General features: G+C 41.0%; 1 long non-coding RNA gene across 1 annotated transcript; it reads left to right on the forward strand.

Annotated features, from left to right (window-relative positions):
• Positions 1-10,672: 10,672 nt before the first annotated feature.
• Positions 10,673-15,901, forward strand: LOC310706922. Its single transcript, XR_014526248.1, has 3 exons — positions 10,673-10,726; positions 14,372-14,556; positions 15,795-15,901. It is a non-coding gene; the product is annotated as an uncharacterized lncRNA (long non-coding RNA).
• The last annotated feature ends 932 nt before the right edge of the window (positions 15,902-16,833 follow it).

The raw sequence follows: 16,833 nt of genomic DNA on the forward strand, positions 1-16,833 counted from the left end.
TCTACAAGACTGCCAGCAGCTCCTGGGATTTCAAGAGAGCGTTTCTCCCAATTCTACCTGGAAACACCTGGGATTGAACCTGGAGCCTTCTTCATACTGAGGAGATGCTCTGCCACTATGCTACACCCTTCTCCAAGTGGCACTTATGTGAGAATGGAGACCTATACGTTTCTTACTTCAGATGCTCTACACTGATCTCATTTTCTTCACATAAATCCCTGTGTTTTCAGTTTTCTTAGAAAATAATTTGTCCAGAATTTTCATGTTTTCGAGTTGGCAACTCTATTTATCAAAGTTGTCGCGAACATTTGGAAGCTCCCGGTGAGGAGCAGGGTGTATTTTACAGTGTATAAGGTCAACAAATGTTCTCACCCCCTGTCCATCTGGGACATGATGCTCTCCAACTTCTCTCCCTCCTCCATGTGGAACAAGTGAATGATGGCAAGACTAGAGAACATGCTTCATATTTACTGAGCGTTAAATCTGTCCCTGAAGGAGAGTGAAAGGAAAGGAAGCATGGAGACAAAGGAAGCTATATTGTTCCCACTCTTGTGCTCACTTCATGAAGTAGTAATTCCAAATTTCCTTGCATTTACACATGCCAAAAGCATCCCAATGTGTTCAAGTATGAAACGCTACCCACTCATTCACACCTCATGGTTCATTCTGTATACTAAATGCTGACCTACTGTAAGTTTAAGTGTGCATTTGTTGATGATATAGAGTGCTTTGTTGATTTGACCGCCCTGGGCATTCTAGAAACATAGGAATCTTATACGGAGTCCACCCAGTGGCCCATCAAACTCAGTATTTTCTACACTGTCTAGTTGCAGCTGTCCAGGGTTTCAGACAAGGAGTCTATCTCAAGATGCCAGGGATCAAAACTGAGAACGTATTCATGCAACACAGATGTTATGTCTATTAACTATGGCCCTTCCACAATGCTTCACCAGCCTTCATCAGTGTTGGCTGGGTCTGACATGAGTTATAGTCCAAAACATCTGGAGAACAACAGGTTTGCAAATTTTCTTGGGAATCATAGAATTGTAGAATTAGAATGGACCCTGAGAGAGATCTTGTCCAATCCCCTGCAATGCAGGAATCTCAGCTGAAACATATATGGTTTTTCACATGGAACTTTGCAAATCATCCAGAAGAATGGAATGTCTTATTTATATAAATAAAATGCTCTGTTGAATCCAGGTACATTTGGGGCAGAAGAAAAAAAACCCTAACCAGATATCTCACTTATTCAAAACTCAGAATGCGATACATCACATCGCAGTCCGGTACTGCATGTTCTTTCCAAATGCCAACACATGCTTTTCTGATTTTCTGTTGGAGTATACATTCCGTTAGAGTAAACAGAGTATCCCATGTCTGTTGAAAGTTGTGTGTTTATCGCAGTACTGCCAATGGGTAGAAGAAGGGGGCGAAAGCCATGCAAACAATTTTCAGTTTCTTACAGGGCAAACCCACAGTTCTATGGGATTTGGAAAAGGAGCTGTTTAAAAAACAAAATGTGTTCCAAACAGGATTTTTTATTTTTCCCCCCAGTTCAGCAAGCTGAAGTAGGAGCTTATCAATTTGTAATCCAATCTTGTGGTGGCCCAATAGCATCACTCAGATGTTTTCAAATTATATTATGTGGCTTATCTGGCTTAGAGGGATAAAAACACATTACTTTAAACTATGGTATACGAAAGGATTATACATGGGCTATCATTTTGTGCGGTTGTTGCTTTGCATGTAATGCCATAACACATGCATTCTTCATCTGATCTGAACAGCCACAGTAGAAACCACTGGGATGAGCCAGCTTCTGCGAAAACGTGATCAGTGGTATTAGGTGCCGAGCTTGATACTGTGAGAGCAGTGGCGCAGAATCTTTTTTTAGCCCAGAGGCCACACTTCCTCATGGATGGACAGATGCCCAGAACTACGTCACTGTAGTGTATGGAGTCAGAGGCAAGAGTGAGCAGGGCCAGAAGCAAAAAGTGTGCAGAGCAATAGATGAGACTCTTCCTCAAAGGAGGTTACATCCCAGTCCTGCAAAATCCAGAGGTTTCTCCAACAAACCCTCCCCACTCTTCAACCACCATTCAGGCAAGGAAGGTGCATGAACAAAGTTCAAGCACAGATTCAATCCAGAACAAAGCACCTACGGAGAGGTTCAGTCAGGGATGGCATATGAGGGGAGGGTGTGGGTTCGAGAGAAGGGTGATGTGAATTGTCTCGAGGACTGGATATAGAAGATTAGAGGCAGGGGTGGAAGAATCTGTTCATTTTGCTTCTCTCAGTTTCTCATTTTTCTGATCTTAAATTCAGTTTTCCTAGTTTCTGCAGCAATTTGCATAAAAAAATTGAACATTCTAATGCAAAATTTTAATGCAAATGTCTCCTAGTAAACACTTGCACTAAAATTGAGGTCCACACTTCTGCAAGCAAATAAGTTTTTGTTTTCCTGTGCATTTGGGCAGAACCAATGATATTATATTCTGAGAGATATATTGTAATTTTATTATTGTATTTTTATCCTTTAAGTCACTTCAGGACATACAGATTTAATAAGCCTGAAATTTTAATCTCCCCACTTCAAACATTTGCCCAAGAGCAGGCTGATGCGCCCATTGTGCCTTTTGCCACGTTTGCCATGACACAAGTAAGACCTGAACAGGGATAAAATCTCAGTAGTATCATCTGATCTGGGCCTGGAAGGCTAGCCTGGAAATACTATATGTGTTTGTTGAAGCCTAAAGGATGATAGAATTGTAAAGTTGGAAAGGGCCCCAGGGATCATTAGTCCAACTCCCTGCCACACAGGAATCTCTTACCCAATGTGGGGCTTAAACCCACAATCCTGAGATTAAGAGTCTCATACTCTACCAACTGAGAGCCAGTGTGGTGTAGTGGTTCAGAGCGGTAGTCTCGTAATCTGGTGAATCGGGTTCGCTTCCCCGCTCCTCCACATGCAGCTGCTGAGTGACCTTGGGCCAGTCACACTTCTTTGAAGTCTCTCAGCCTCACTCACCTCACAGAGTGTTTGTTGTGGAGGAGGAAGGGAAAGGAGATTGTTAGCCGCTTTGAGACTCCTTAGGGTAGTGAGAAAGCAAGATATCAAACCCAAACTCTTCTATCCCGGCCTATCAAGAACTCTCACGAAGGCAAAAGTCCTTAAGACACTGTAAGAGCATGAAAAGCACTCAGTGCAAACTTGTTGCAAAATACAGTGGTTTTGTAATACGGAAAGGGTCCCTCCCCCCTCAATGGGGATACCTCAAATAATTTAAACCTCTATTTTTAAGTGAACTGTGCATCTTTCATGAGATAAAAATACATTTAAATTTTTGCAGACCTTCCAATAAAAATGTCCTGGGTCTATTTGAATCATTTTCTTAAACATTTGGATTTGTGATGCTCTCCTCTTTGTTTTCCTTTATGGGTTCTGCTCCAGAACTTGTAATACATCTGAAGCAAAGGAGCTTGTTATATCGAAGTATCTCTTGGTCCTTCCAGCAAAGTATTAAAGTGTAATAGCATTTTATTTGTCAGCGCCTTGTGCAACAAAAGCACAGACTTATTGTGACTCAGATACTCAGATGTATTTTTTTGCTTTGGCTAAATTAGATGAAATCTTATCTTTACTTAGAGAGCACTTAGAAAAGAAAGCTGCATTCTGATCCAGTATATATCTTTTTTCTTTATCTGAATTTATTCTTCTCCAGAAAGAAGTATTGGATGGTAATGCAATAAAACTTTAGCCAGTAACACCATCCTAACAGTGAGCCCTCTCTGCCTCATTTCTATGCATATAATGTAGCTGATTATCTGGCTCAATGCCTTTTATCATGCTTCCTTTTTGCTAAATGGGTTAAAATACTAGAGGAGGTGCAAAAAGCATAGGAGTCTGAGGCGTGTTAGCACTATTTTCACATAAGTGCTAACACACAAGCATTGTAGGTTTGGCTTGGTTCAAACACATACAGGTGCAATCATTCTTCGGAATGTCATTTGGTCTGTAGAAATAGATGCTGTGGATCGGGAAGCTTAAACTTACCACCTGTGAATGCAAACACAATGCTATTTCACTAAAGCCCCTTTCATACATTATTGGTTAAAGTTAAAGTGGAGTGGTCTGCAGTGTGTCTGTGGATTTGTGGTTGACAATGGGAGGCAGCACACCCATTCTGCTAAATATTCACATTGCTATTTAATTGTATTTTTTATTACTTCTTTTGGTTCTTACATTGTACGTTTTGCATTACAGGTTTAATACTATGGAATTCAAATTGTAATGCAATAAAAAAACAACTTTGTGAATCACTGGTTTAAAGCATCCCCATAGTTAAAACAATTGAAGAAGAGGGATTGGACTCATGTGTGCTCAATCAGTTGCCTTCTTCCTCTATCAACAGTTACCTTCACAATGTAAATTAGGGGTGGCGAACCCGTGCCCCTCAAGACATTGCTGGCCAGGTAGCATGGCCTATGGCTAGGGAAGATCAGTCTTGCATTCAGCAACTGCTGGAGGTCCATGGATATTAATGATACTGGGATGGTGGTGGTGGTAAAAACATGCACCTGTGGGTGTACATTCTTCAAGCACACTTTGCTTCCCTTTAGGTTGCAAGCAGAAAGGAAGTGTGTGTGGAAGTGTGAACATTCATGCCTGCACACTGCACTCTGCTGCCAGTTTCCACTAGCAGCTTAAGGGTTGAACACATGCCCAAGACACAATATGATACAATATGCCAATAGAGACCCTTCCCAGCTTGTTCTCGAATGAGATCCTCACTTTATTAATCAGGACAGTGATTCAACCTTAAATGACAACAACAAAGCTTGAGTAAGTTATGAGAGGAATTTTTAAATTGGGTTTCTTCATCTGGGTTCAATATTCCACTTGCTCACTGTCTGTTTATTACCTTAAAATTGATGCGATAGGAATTGTTTTTATCAGGAAGAAAGAATTCTGAAAACTTAATCATTAACCTTCTCACCAAGATGTAATTCAGAGCTGTGATGGATATTTTCAAGTATCCGTTCTCAAATCACTTTGAAATAGCTTCTGCTGCAATAGCAAATCATATTATATTAGCCTACATTTGTCAGCTGAAAATAGGTACATTTTCTTTACATTCCATGAACTCTTCAGAGTGGGATACAGACTTGAGAGACATAATTAAGCTCCTTCCATTAGGTCTGGTGGCTGGGACTTCACTTCAAAAGTTACATTCTCCTGTCATCTAGAAACATACATTTTAACATTTAGCCATTACAAATGTGTGTATTTTTTTCTCTCTGTCCCCAAGTGCTATATTTAATATTTTATATAACTAGGAAAAAAATAATAGAACTAGTACCAAGGCAAAAATCCTTGGGGTTCTTTTATATGAAATATTCCTTCAGTGCTAGAACAGCATGTGGAATGCAGAATGACAAGTTAGGTCCATTTCGGTTGGTTCAGTTGGAAAGGGTAGTATAATCCCATGGGGATGCAGTATGAAATATCTCTTATCTCAGTCCATCTAGGGACTTTAATTTTCTTTAGAATGTCCCCCACCCAGTTGCACATCATCCTGTTAATTAATTTATTGTATTTTTTTATTTATTGAATTTATATACCGCCCCATACCAGGAAGTCTCAGGGTGGTTCACAGAACAAAATCAAAATATAAAACCACAAAATATATAATCATGCACCACAGCAGGCTCCAAGAGAACAGAAGAACAGTTGCTTTATGAAACCGAGGATAAACAGGACTAGCTCTGAGGCCAGCTTGTGGAGAAGTGAGCTGGTAGATGGCTGAAACACATACCTAGCATAAACCCCACCTACTAAGTCATAGGAGGAGCAATGGTTGCAGTCAATCTCTTTGTAACACTGTACAAACCATATACCCCAAGGACTACATGAGTGTGGAACATAGCTTTCATTGAACTCTTCCCACCTTGGTAGTGAAACACATACAAAAAATGAGTGATACTGCAGGCACAATACATCTTCCAGATCTAATAACCATCTCTGTGTATGCACAGCTTATTTGCGTGTTCAGACCCAGAAACCTCCCCCCTAAATAAATTCACACTTGACTCAAATTTTGGGTTTGTTTTTTGGCAGAATTTAGGCCACAACTTTATTGATTACAGAAAGTGAATGGTTGCATAGCTCCCTGCCATGCAGGTAGCGCTGATCCAGGGTTCCAGCATAGGTCAGCCAAGGGTAAACACCTGGATAAGCGGAAAGCTGGAAACAGGCTATCTCCGCCACCCAAATGTCCCCCTGGACTCAGGCACGGGCACAACCCCATGTCAGGGATTGACCATTGAGTCCCTGGATTCCTTTAATGGAATACCCTTCACATAGAGATGGTGAGAGCATTCCCCATCCCTATCACCTGAACCAGAGCCTATCCGCAACCTTACAAGTTGTGACGATTTGCTACACAGCAGGCAAAACCCAAATGGCAACAGTCAATCAGCCAAGTGGGGAAAATTCATGCCATGCCCCTGTCCCAATGACAGACGACACACGACGGCATAGCAAGGTCAAGCGCAAAGCCCTAAAAGTGGAGAGAGGTGGGTGGGTGTTCTGAATGTACATGCCGAAAGAGGAAGCTCTGGGTCACGTGCACGGGTATAAATAGGTCCCTCCAACCATTTGGACTGCGTCCCATTGGCTAGATTGCACCCAGCTTCGAGGGACCTACCAATAGGGTGTTGTGGCTGACCAATCGTACCCACCCACAACACAGGGTGTCTGTTTCGAGGTCTCACTGCAATACGTGCCCTCTTTAAGGGAGGACCCAATTAAATGTAGCTAAAAATCTCACTAGCCGGTTGGGAGAGACAGTGTAGGGCTGAATCAAGTCCCTTCCCACACATCTTTCTTGAGTAATAGAAGATCGTCAGGGTTCCTGTTTTTTAAAAAATAAAATACAAAAGTTGTACACATTATCTACTGTGTTGGATATGTCACCATCTCTAGAAGTTCTGCACCCTATTAGTGAACAGAGAAATTGCGGTGACCATTGCAACAAATTTCTGTAGGGGGAGAATAAAGTCTTCAACAGTTTCTTGGGTGTTAGCAATGGCAGTTACACTGCTACTTCCTTTTTTCCTAAAGCCACCAATTGGCAGCCTGGCCACCAGTTGGCAGCATCTACAGTGCCCCAGTCCAAGGCTGAAGTTACATAGCAGTTTATTCCATTTTCCCAATGTTTTCTGAATTCTTAGTTTCTACGTTATATTTTAGCTTTTTCACACAATGCAAAACTTACTTTTGGAAGTCTAGCAGAACATAGTGGAAGTTTTGTGCTCATCACAGTGTGAATTTGTTCCAAAAATAATTTGTTTGCAACCACATTGATCCCCCAAATCACGGTTGTAAAGTCATAAAATTTGGGGTGGCATACCAGTGCGCAATTATTTCCTGCTGTTTTTATGGGTGACTGATGGGGGAACAGGCATATGCATATGCAGAAATGATGGAGGAGTAGCAATGATGTCCAATGACATTTGTGCTGTGCTACATCCGCCTACTGATGTGAATGAAATTTAGCACAACATGCTGGTGTATCAGTCAAAAAGCCACAGTGCCATAATATAACAGGTGCTCAGTTGTGAAAGGAACATTAGAAAATGGGACAGAAGCACTAGCATTACAATCAGTAATGCTAATATTCCCAATGCAATATTCCCCACAACTGAATGCACCCCTACTGTCATTCTGTGACACATTGTGTTTGGAGAGAGAGCGGGGAATGGCAGATTACACACACACACAAATGCTGGACAGAATTTCGGGAAAATTCCGTAGAGTGGCCTTCTTTTGGTGGGGGGAGGGGGAGGAAAAGGGAAATATCATAATATCATATTTATGAAATATCATAAAGTTTTACAGGGAAAAATTGTATGAGGATTGTTGATGCAAATATAATTGCAACTGTTCACTTTTTGTGCCAAGCAACCTGTATCTCTTTCTCTGCAGCACACACCCATAGACAACAGCTTATGACTGGAATGTGCAAAACCTAATCAGTTACTCACACAGATATTTCAAGCATACCAAAAAACCAACCTCACATGTCCAGGACACTTGTTTGCAAATACAGGTATTCAATTTTTGTGCGGTGCTATTTTTGGAATTCTTATTCTGCATTATAGCTACTCCATTAAAGTCACTGAGACCTGACTTGCCGTAATTGCATGAGCAATCATACTATTTCTTTTAATTCCCTTTTTACGTGCTTGCTACTGTGCAGGGGGCCAGGAAATTGCCTATCAAGTTCCACATTAAAAGTGTACCTTTTAAAACACAATATTAGCACTACACGGTTAGATGACTTATTCTGAAGGATAGGAGGAAAATCCTTAGTGAGCTCAGGGAAGTGAGAGCAGCCACAGTACAAATCTGATATAGTACATTCTGTGCTGACATTTTTGATGTCTTAACCAATGCTCTGTTTCCTGCATTTCTGATACCGCGGTATCTTTCAGGCGGTAGAATTTGTTTAGGCCTTCATATCTTTGTAGATCAAGAGGAAAATAAATGCCAGCCTGAAGAGAAACAATTATTCATAATCTCTTACAACTCGGCTGTACCAAAGCTCTCTCAGAGATGCAAGAACTTCCAGGGGCTGAACTTGTGAATTTCATTTCCTTTAGATGATAAGTGAGCACTGGAGAACTTACAGTCTTTGTAATATTGCTTTTTCCTTTTTTTTCTAAATATACAAGCAGAGCATAAATGAAGGCAGGCACCTATTGCAGGCAGAAGTTCCCCTAGAATCTTGTGCACACACTTCCATGCGCGCGCGCACACACACACACACACACACACACCAGCGCATTGATTTCAGATGTTATCCCTACATATGAATTGCCCGTTCTTTTAATTGGGCTCGAAAAATGAAGTTGTTCCATTTGCATATGCTAATGAACTCATTATATGAATGTCATCTCAAAGGTAACCCAAACAAATCCATGCATGAGAGATAGTTCGCAACAGATTTGGAGTAACCCCAAAATTTGCAGAAGTTGATTTTTTTTAAAAAAAGAAAATGCCTAAGTAAAACCCCAAAACAGTTCCACCAGGATTGAGCAAGGTCAAGAGGCATCAACTTCTGCCTGTTTGAGGGGAGAGTGAGGTAGGATGGAAAGGCATATTTGGGTAAAGTGTGTGGCTGGTTTCCTAGAACACTGCATATGACCACGTCACAATGCACCATTTTTTTGCAGTTCCAACTTGAAACTCAGAAATTTTATCCCAATCTATAAAAGTTCCTCTCTGCCTGCACCCTAATAAAAATCCATCTTGATCTATATTATGTTACTAGGAGCTACCAAAGGGCCATTCCCTCACTCTTATCTCCTACATGAAGTGGAAGAAAATTACAGAGTCATAATGATCGCCCCCCCCCCCAAATAAAGCAGGTGTTATGAGTTCCCATAGTTTGTACTTTTCATCCAAGAAATGAGAATTCTAGTAAAGACACAATTAGTTATAGACCCATGGAATGTAATCATGGCAGAAGAAACTCATATGCACTGTTGTTCCCATTGTTTCAGGGTTTCCTATGCACTTCCTGGGGACGCGGGTGGCGCTGTGGGTAAAACCTCAGTGCCTAGGACTTGCCGATCGTTTGGTCGGCGGTTCGAATCCCCGCGGCGGGGTGAGCTCCCGTCTTTCGGTCCCAGCTCCTGCCCACCTAGCAGTTCGAAAGCACCCCTAAGTGCAAGTAGATAAATAGGTACTGCTTTATAGCGGGAAGGTAAACGGTGTTTCCGTGTGCTGCGCTGGTGCTGGCTCGCCAGAACAGCTTCGTCACGCTGGCCACATGACCCGGAAGTGTCTCCGGACAGCGCTGGCCCCCAGCCTCTTAAGTGAGATGGGCGCACAACCCTAGAGTCGGACACGACTGGCCCGTACGGGCAGGGGTACCTTTACCTTTATGCACTTCCTACAAAGGGCCAAAAGAAATTAAAAGCTTTTATTATGGATATCATTGTGCTTGTGCAGTTTCCCTCTCTATGTGAGTCCCGCATAATAGAGCTATGTGCTTCAGCTTCATTTATCACCTAATAATCCAGGGGAAATCTCTGATCACTCCATTTGTACACCTCAGTTGCTTGCATGTAGCATATTGATTTGCCGTTGAATGTAAAAACTTACTTGTAAAAAAGGAAAAGGGGTAGGGGAGGAAACACACAGCATAGCTCGGTGAAAGAAAATTATATAGATGGCTTCAGGGTAAGGCCAGATTCAACCAATTCATGCCTCAGAACTCATCCTGCTCACAACACAGTTTAGTTCGTGAATCATTCACCACTTAAAGCTAAAGTCTTCAGTTGAGCAGTAAGCATGATAAAAAAACCAAAACTTGCACCAGCTTTGCTGAGATCAGGAACACAGGAAACTGCCCTATATGGAGTGTGACCACTGGTCTAGGTAGTTCAGTAATGCCTACATTGCCTGCTAGCTGCTCTCCAGAGATTCAAACAGGGGTGCATTCCTAGCACAACCTGGAAATCTCAGGATTTGAACCTGGGACCCTTTGCATGGAAGGTGTGTGCTTGACAATTCAAGCCTGTGCATTGCAAGGGGTTGCACTAGATGATGCTTGAGGTCTTTCCCAACTCTACAATTCTATGTTTCTATGACCAGTATGCAACTGTTCCTACAGTTGCAAGGAATTTCTTACTGCAAACACTTCTCACTCTGAAGGTAGACACACACAGGAGACTCTCACCTTCACCTTTGGACCCAGGAAGATGGTGGTGGCTGTGCCTGTGGGCAGGAAGTTATTTCTAATTTTCTGTGACCTCAGAAGCCCCTAGGTCAAAGGCAAGAGTTGTTGTTTGTGGCAACATGCTCATGGCGCTTTGTGACAAACACACACACATAGAGAACTGCTAAGCACTTATCTGTACTGAAGAACTCATCAAATCAAAGCAGTTCAGGTGATCACATCATGTACTCAGCCCTGCACTCTACATGATGTGTGCACAAAGAAAAAACACATCATTGTTGCCTCCTTGAGACCACAAGAGTAATTGGTGTCACAAGTGAAAAGGCAGAGGAGGGTGGAACAGTGTGAGAGCCTTGTGCTCTCCATGCCTAGCCACCCACTCAAAGCTATTACATGTACAACAAGTCGTGAGCCTTATGTTAGCATTCTGAAGAATAAAAGCATCGCTGCCACAAATCGTCTAAGCAGAATACAATTCATTAAACAAAAAACCCATCTGTTCCAAAAGCCACATCACGTTGCATGGCAAAACACGAGTACGTGGTGCTAGAAACTGCTGTGGATTGGGGATTCTTGGGAGATTTGATCTGTGCAGACTGCAGTGCAGATACAAAAGCCCAGTTCAGGTACTCAGCCTCCGGGAGTGTAATCAAACAGGGGAGGAGAAACGGGGTACCCTGCCAAGCCTCCCTGGTGTGTCATCATATTCACCGTACTCTTTAGATCTCTACATGAGCATGAATGGGAAGGTCGGAAATGTGAAGACCCTCTTTGCAGAGGCGTACACTGCAATCGAGAACCTGGATTGTGCAGGGCTCTACATTGTACACAGAGCATCCATCAGTAACATGCAGACCTGCACCTTCAAACTCATAGAAAGTTGCACATAGAATAAAGATTGAGGCGAGGTATGGCAGCCTGACTTTGTCCCCCTGCATATGAAGGCCCAAGCAGGGCTAAACTGAACTGATGCACACCTCTTCGACATCAGTTCACATATCATTGTGGTTATCCACCAGTTTTTGCTCTTTCTGAATGTCCAAACATATTCTGCTCAAAGAAAACATTACAGCGTTATGTTTCAAAATGAGTTTTGGGGATAAAATATGTATACTTTCAAGATAAGACGTTTTAGAAGAAAAGTATTGAAATGCAAGTGTTCACATGGATTGAAAAAAATGGCCAGTTTAGGCAGAAATGGGAGAAAACAGATCTATCAATGACAGCATGTGATGATGTGAGACACTGAAAATGGACCCATTCACCCATCACAATGTATATTCCAGATGGCATCAGCCCTGTCAACCCTGTGGAATAGTATTACAAACATCTAGTCCAGCACTCTGTCCCCCACAGTGGCCAACCACATTACTGTGGGAAGCAGAACATGAGGGTAATAGCAGTCTGCTGCTCATGACCTCTAGAAACTAGTATTCAGATGTCTTGCTGGGGAACCGGGACAAAACCCACTACACAAGCTTCCCAGTAAGTGGGTCACTGTTGCTTAGCAGGAGGGAGAGGGGAGAAGTAATGCAAAGGTCAGTGATGTGCAAATTCACTGGCAGAGTGTGTTTGCAACACACCAGCCTTCCTGCTGACTCCTGGTAAACAACAGTGACATACTTGCAGGGAAGCTAGCATATCAACTCTGCCTGCTCAATGAGCTGCTTCTGACTAATAGCTAATTGAGATCCTCCATAAATTTGTCTAAAGCTTTCTAAATTGGTGGCCAACACCACATTTTGTCCTTTTATTTCCCAAACCTTGAACTTCATAGGATGACCCCAGGTTCTAGTATCGTCTTAACAAATTGATAAAGCCTTTGTCCTATTTACTTTGTACATACCATGAAAAATGTTCTGCACCTCTGTCAAGGGCCTTCTTACTCCCTAAATTAAATGGTCACAAGCATTGTCACCATTGCTCAGCAGGAAAGTGCCCCAGCACTCATACAAAACCATAAACTGAAGACATGTTGAGGTCTGTTGCAGAGCAGATGAAAATGTAATTTATGGTCTGAAACACCAATTGCATTTGAAACTCAAGCCTGAATTTACACGGATTTGCTTTCATTCCCCCTTCACTGCCCATAATTTACTCTTGAGTGCTGAAATTCAACTCATCCAGGTGTGCTGACAAATGTACATAGTGCATTTATGACAATCTGGATTCTTTGTGTTTTGGGAAGAAAGATGTGGAATTTGGAAAACAGATTAGAGCACCAAGGCTTGGTATTCCTGTATGTGTTGCTGGGGAAAAAAGAAGGAAAATGATTGCTACACATTTTGTATTTCTCCTTTTAAAAGAAAATGAACTAGAAGCCTTATGTGGATAATTGTTGGTTTTGCTTTTAAAGTAAATTAGAAATCCACAGCTTGAAAATCTCCTAATAATGTTTTAAAAATTTGTTGGAAAGTAAAAAATTTCATTAATAAGTTCTACATAGAAAAAGCAAATCCTCATTCAACTGAGAGGCTTAAGTGAATGCAGCCTTTGAAGTCAAGGTGAGGAGAGCTATGTTCTTAGACTTCATCAAGTATCATTTGTACTATTGAAAAGAATGTTTGATCATACTATTAATTTTCTGACTTTGAAAATAAGAGGTTGCCAGAACTAAGGTAAAAATGCAGAGGCTAAATTTCTGCTCCTCGTGATAATGCTGTAGAAAACATTTGATTGCAATTGACTTAACTTACACTCCTGTTGCATTGTAATTGAGAACACTATGTAGCCATGAATCTTGATCCCAGTTTTATTGCCATTCACACTGAACTTCCTCACTGCTTTTTTACACTCCTTTTGTCTGCAAGCCTGATGTTCGGATTCTAATAAATGAGCCCCTTAAGGCTGTCTTCAAACAAATCCAGACATAAGCTCTGCTTCCTCATTAAACTCATGTTGTGCTTATAGACGCCAAGATATAGAGGAAGAAAATTCCTGTCAAGGCTGTGAACCTGGAAAAGAAAGAAAAAAGAATGAGAAAAGAAAATTGCTCGATGGTGTGTATGTGTGTGTGTGTGTGTGTGTGTGTGTGTGTGTGTGAGAGAGAGAGAGAGAGAGAGAGAGAGAGAGAGAGAGAAATATGAAGAGCTAATGAATACTAAATAGAACAAACAATACATTGGGAGAAGGTTCAGTTCATATGTTACCACAGTACATGGTGGCTGCAAACAAACAAATCCTTCTCCAATGTGGCCCACCTTGCTTCAGAAAGACATGGAATCTTAGCTTACATAGTGGTACCCTACTCATGACACAATTCACTCAAGAGCTGTGATTCTGGTGTTTGTAGTCATCATGACACAATCAGGTTAACTTCACTGGATCCAAACGTCCAGGTGTTCCATTATGTAGAGCTATCAACACACAGTGTGTTGTTGTTTTGTATTGGTGGCTACCACAGTGCCACAACAACATATGCAATGTATATAGTGCAGCACCAAGGCATGAGGCAGAGAAACATGGTGTAGCTTGGGGGTGTGGCTTCTTTCCACAAACACATTCCATGAGGGGAGGGGAAAATGAGTGTTACTGACCTGAACATGGACCCACTGAGATTTTCATTCCAGAAAATCTCAGCTAAATGCTGCTGAATGTATATTCTGGGTCTGTGATAACAGGACAAGAAGTTATGTCATCTAAAGTGGATTAAGGCTGACAGAAGATGTAGCGAATCTTTTTTGGCCAGTAGTTTGAATGTTGTGAAATGGATGTGGAATCTCACATGCCCTTACCACAGTACATCTGGATGAGGCCCTTCTCATGGCATTGATGTCATCTGAGTCAAAGGAGATGGTGACAAGGAGTAAGTAGACTTCTGGCCTTTCAGTTGATGTTTCTTTCCCCCACTCTTTTTGCTTATAAGTATCTTCCACGAACAGAATAGCAGATGTCAATGAACTCAGTTCTGACCTTTGAGCTACTCAGGAAACATTATTTGACATCATATCATCAGCTGCAGAATGAAGAGTCTATTTAGCTGCACACACATCCACCAATGTTATCTAAGCCATCACTGATCGACAGTTCTCTTTGACAATTTGCAATTATGTTAACCAAATAGGACAGTTAGTAAATTAGGGGTTGGATAGCCATCTGTCATGTGTGCTTTGGTTAAGATTCCTGCATCGCAAGGGGTTAGACTAGACAATCCTCAGGATCCCTTCGAACTCTATCATTCTCTGATTATATTAAGGTGCCAGAATTCAGAACGTCCTGAAAGCATAGAGAAACCACTGGAGAAATAGCTTGATCCCAGACGTAAGGATTTCTGTGCATAAACAGAAAAAATATACTAGGGCAAAATGAGGTTGTGCAATGTAAACTTACACCAAATGTAAATTGTCTCTCTCGGGGTTTCAGCCAGAATTGTGAGTGCATCTCACACTGCAAAAAAATAAATTGCCTCCTATTAGGTTCCATTTAATAGTTTTGCTTTGTATTCTAGTAATCAGGGTCCTTTTTTGTTTGTTTTTCAACCATTCTGGGATCAAGAATGAGAGATTTAGGCCAGACATTTGCTGTTTTCAGGTGGGATTCAGTCACATAATGATAAACTCAGGTTGCATATCTATATTTGATTGGGAGGTTCTGTGCACCAAAGCCCCTCCCCCAAAATATCACACTGTAAAGTGTGGGGCGTTATTTATGAGTTTATGAGTTTCTTCATCTAAGCTCCCCAAAACCAAATCAGAATAAATGCTCATTCAATAGCCAGTGTTGTCTAATCTCTCTGCAAACAAATTAGGATGACTGCTTAATAAATAGGTCATTTGGAAGTGCCGAGAGTCTGACACCCTGAATGACTTTAACAACTTTCAGAACCTTTGCTCTCTTCCAACTTTCTCTCACACACTGACTCCTAATGTTACTACCTGCTCTTTAATCATTGCAAGTTCATATCAGTCTTTTTACAAAAAATATAGTTATAACATGTAACTCTTGGGAAAACTGAGATTATATAAACTGCTGGATAATACTTACCATATTAAATTCAATTTTTTTCAATTTGGTTATCCTCTGTCTGTTTAACTTGGCTTTCAGCGAAACAACCCCCCAGTGCCAAGCTCAGCAGTTGGAACTGACCACCTACAGCATCAGATTAAGAAAATGAAAAAATGATGTGTATTTATTCCAAAGCAAAAACCCTCTCCTCTACCATGGGAACTTCATAGGTTATAAACTTCAATACTGTAAAATTGAATAAAATGGAAATGTAATCAGCTATGTGGCAGTGGAATTTAGTTTATTTAAAAATTGTTTCCCCTCACACAGAGCACAAAAGGGTCATCCTCTTGATATGAGAAGACTGGAAATGTATACATAAATATATTCGTGTTTATATATCTGGATACATATATATGAAAATTTTACTCTAACCTGATAACTATATTACAGAAGATATTGCCCCAATCCATAACTCTTCAGATGCTCTAAAGTATAAATTCAGTTCCTACACAATCCTTCTTAACTAAAATAATCAAGGGGCTGGAGCAATTCCCCTATGTGGAAAAACTTTAACAGTTTGGGGGTTTTAAACTTAGAAAATGGTGAATAAGGAGAACATGATTGTGATGTATAAAATGATGCGTGAGTTGGAGAAACTGGATGGAAATAAGTTTTTCTCACTCTTTCATGCCAGGATCTGGAGTCGTCCAGCTGCAGTTGAATAGTTTGAGATTCAGAACATACGGAACAGAGTGCTGTTTCATGCCACTCTTAGCTAGAGGACTGCAGGGATGAGTTTTCTCCAAAATGTTCTCAGGCCTTTGATAATTTTTGCATGCAGTCCCCTGCTCCAATTATCAAAGAACCGAGAACGTTTTGGAAAAAATCTTTTGGTTTTTAAACCATGCATTTTAAAATGTATTCTAACTTATATTTTAATCAACTGGTGTGTTTTTTTGTTTTTTAAAAATGTTTTTACTGTATTTATATTCAGTGTTAGCTGCCCTGAGCCCAGTCTTGGTCGGGGAGGGCAGGGTATAAATTAAAATTTATTATTATTATTATTGATGAAAGGGCTTCATAAAACAAATCTTTTTAAAATGTAATGTTTATTCATTTCCCCTTGGTATGCATG

This window comes from Podarcis liolepis (assembly GCF_965112155.1).
Source record: "Podarcis liolepis genome assembly, chromosome: 5".
In the NCBI taxonomy this organism is placed as follows: Eukaryota; Metazoa; Chordata; class Lepidosauria; order Squamata; family Lacertidae; genus Podarcis; species Podarcis liolepis.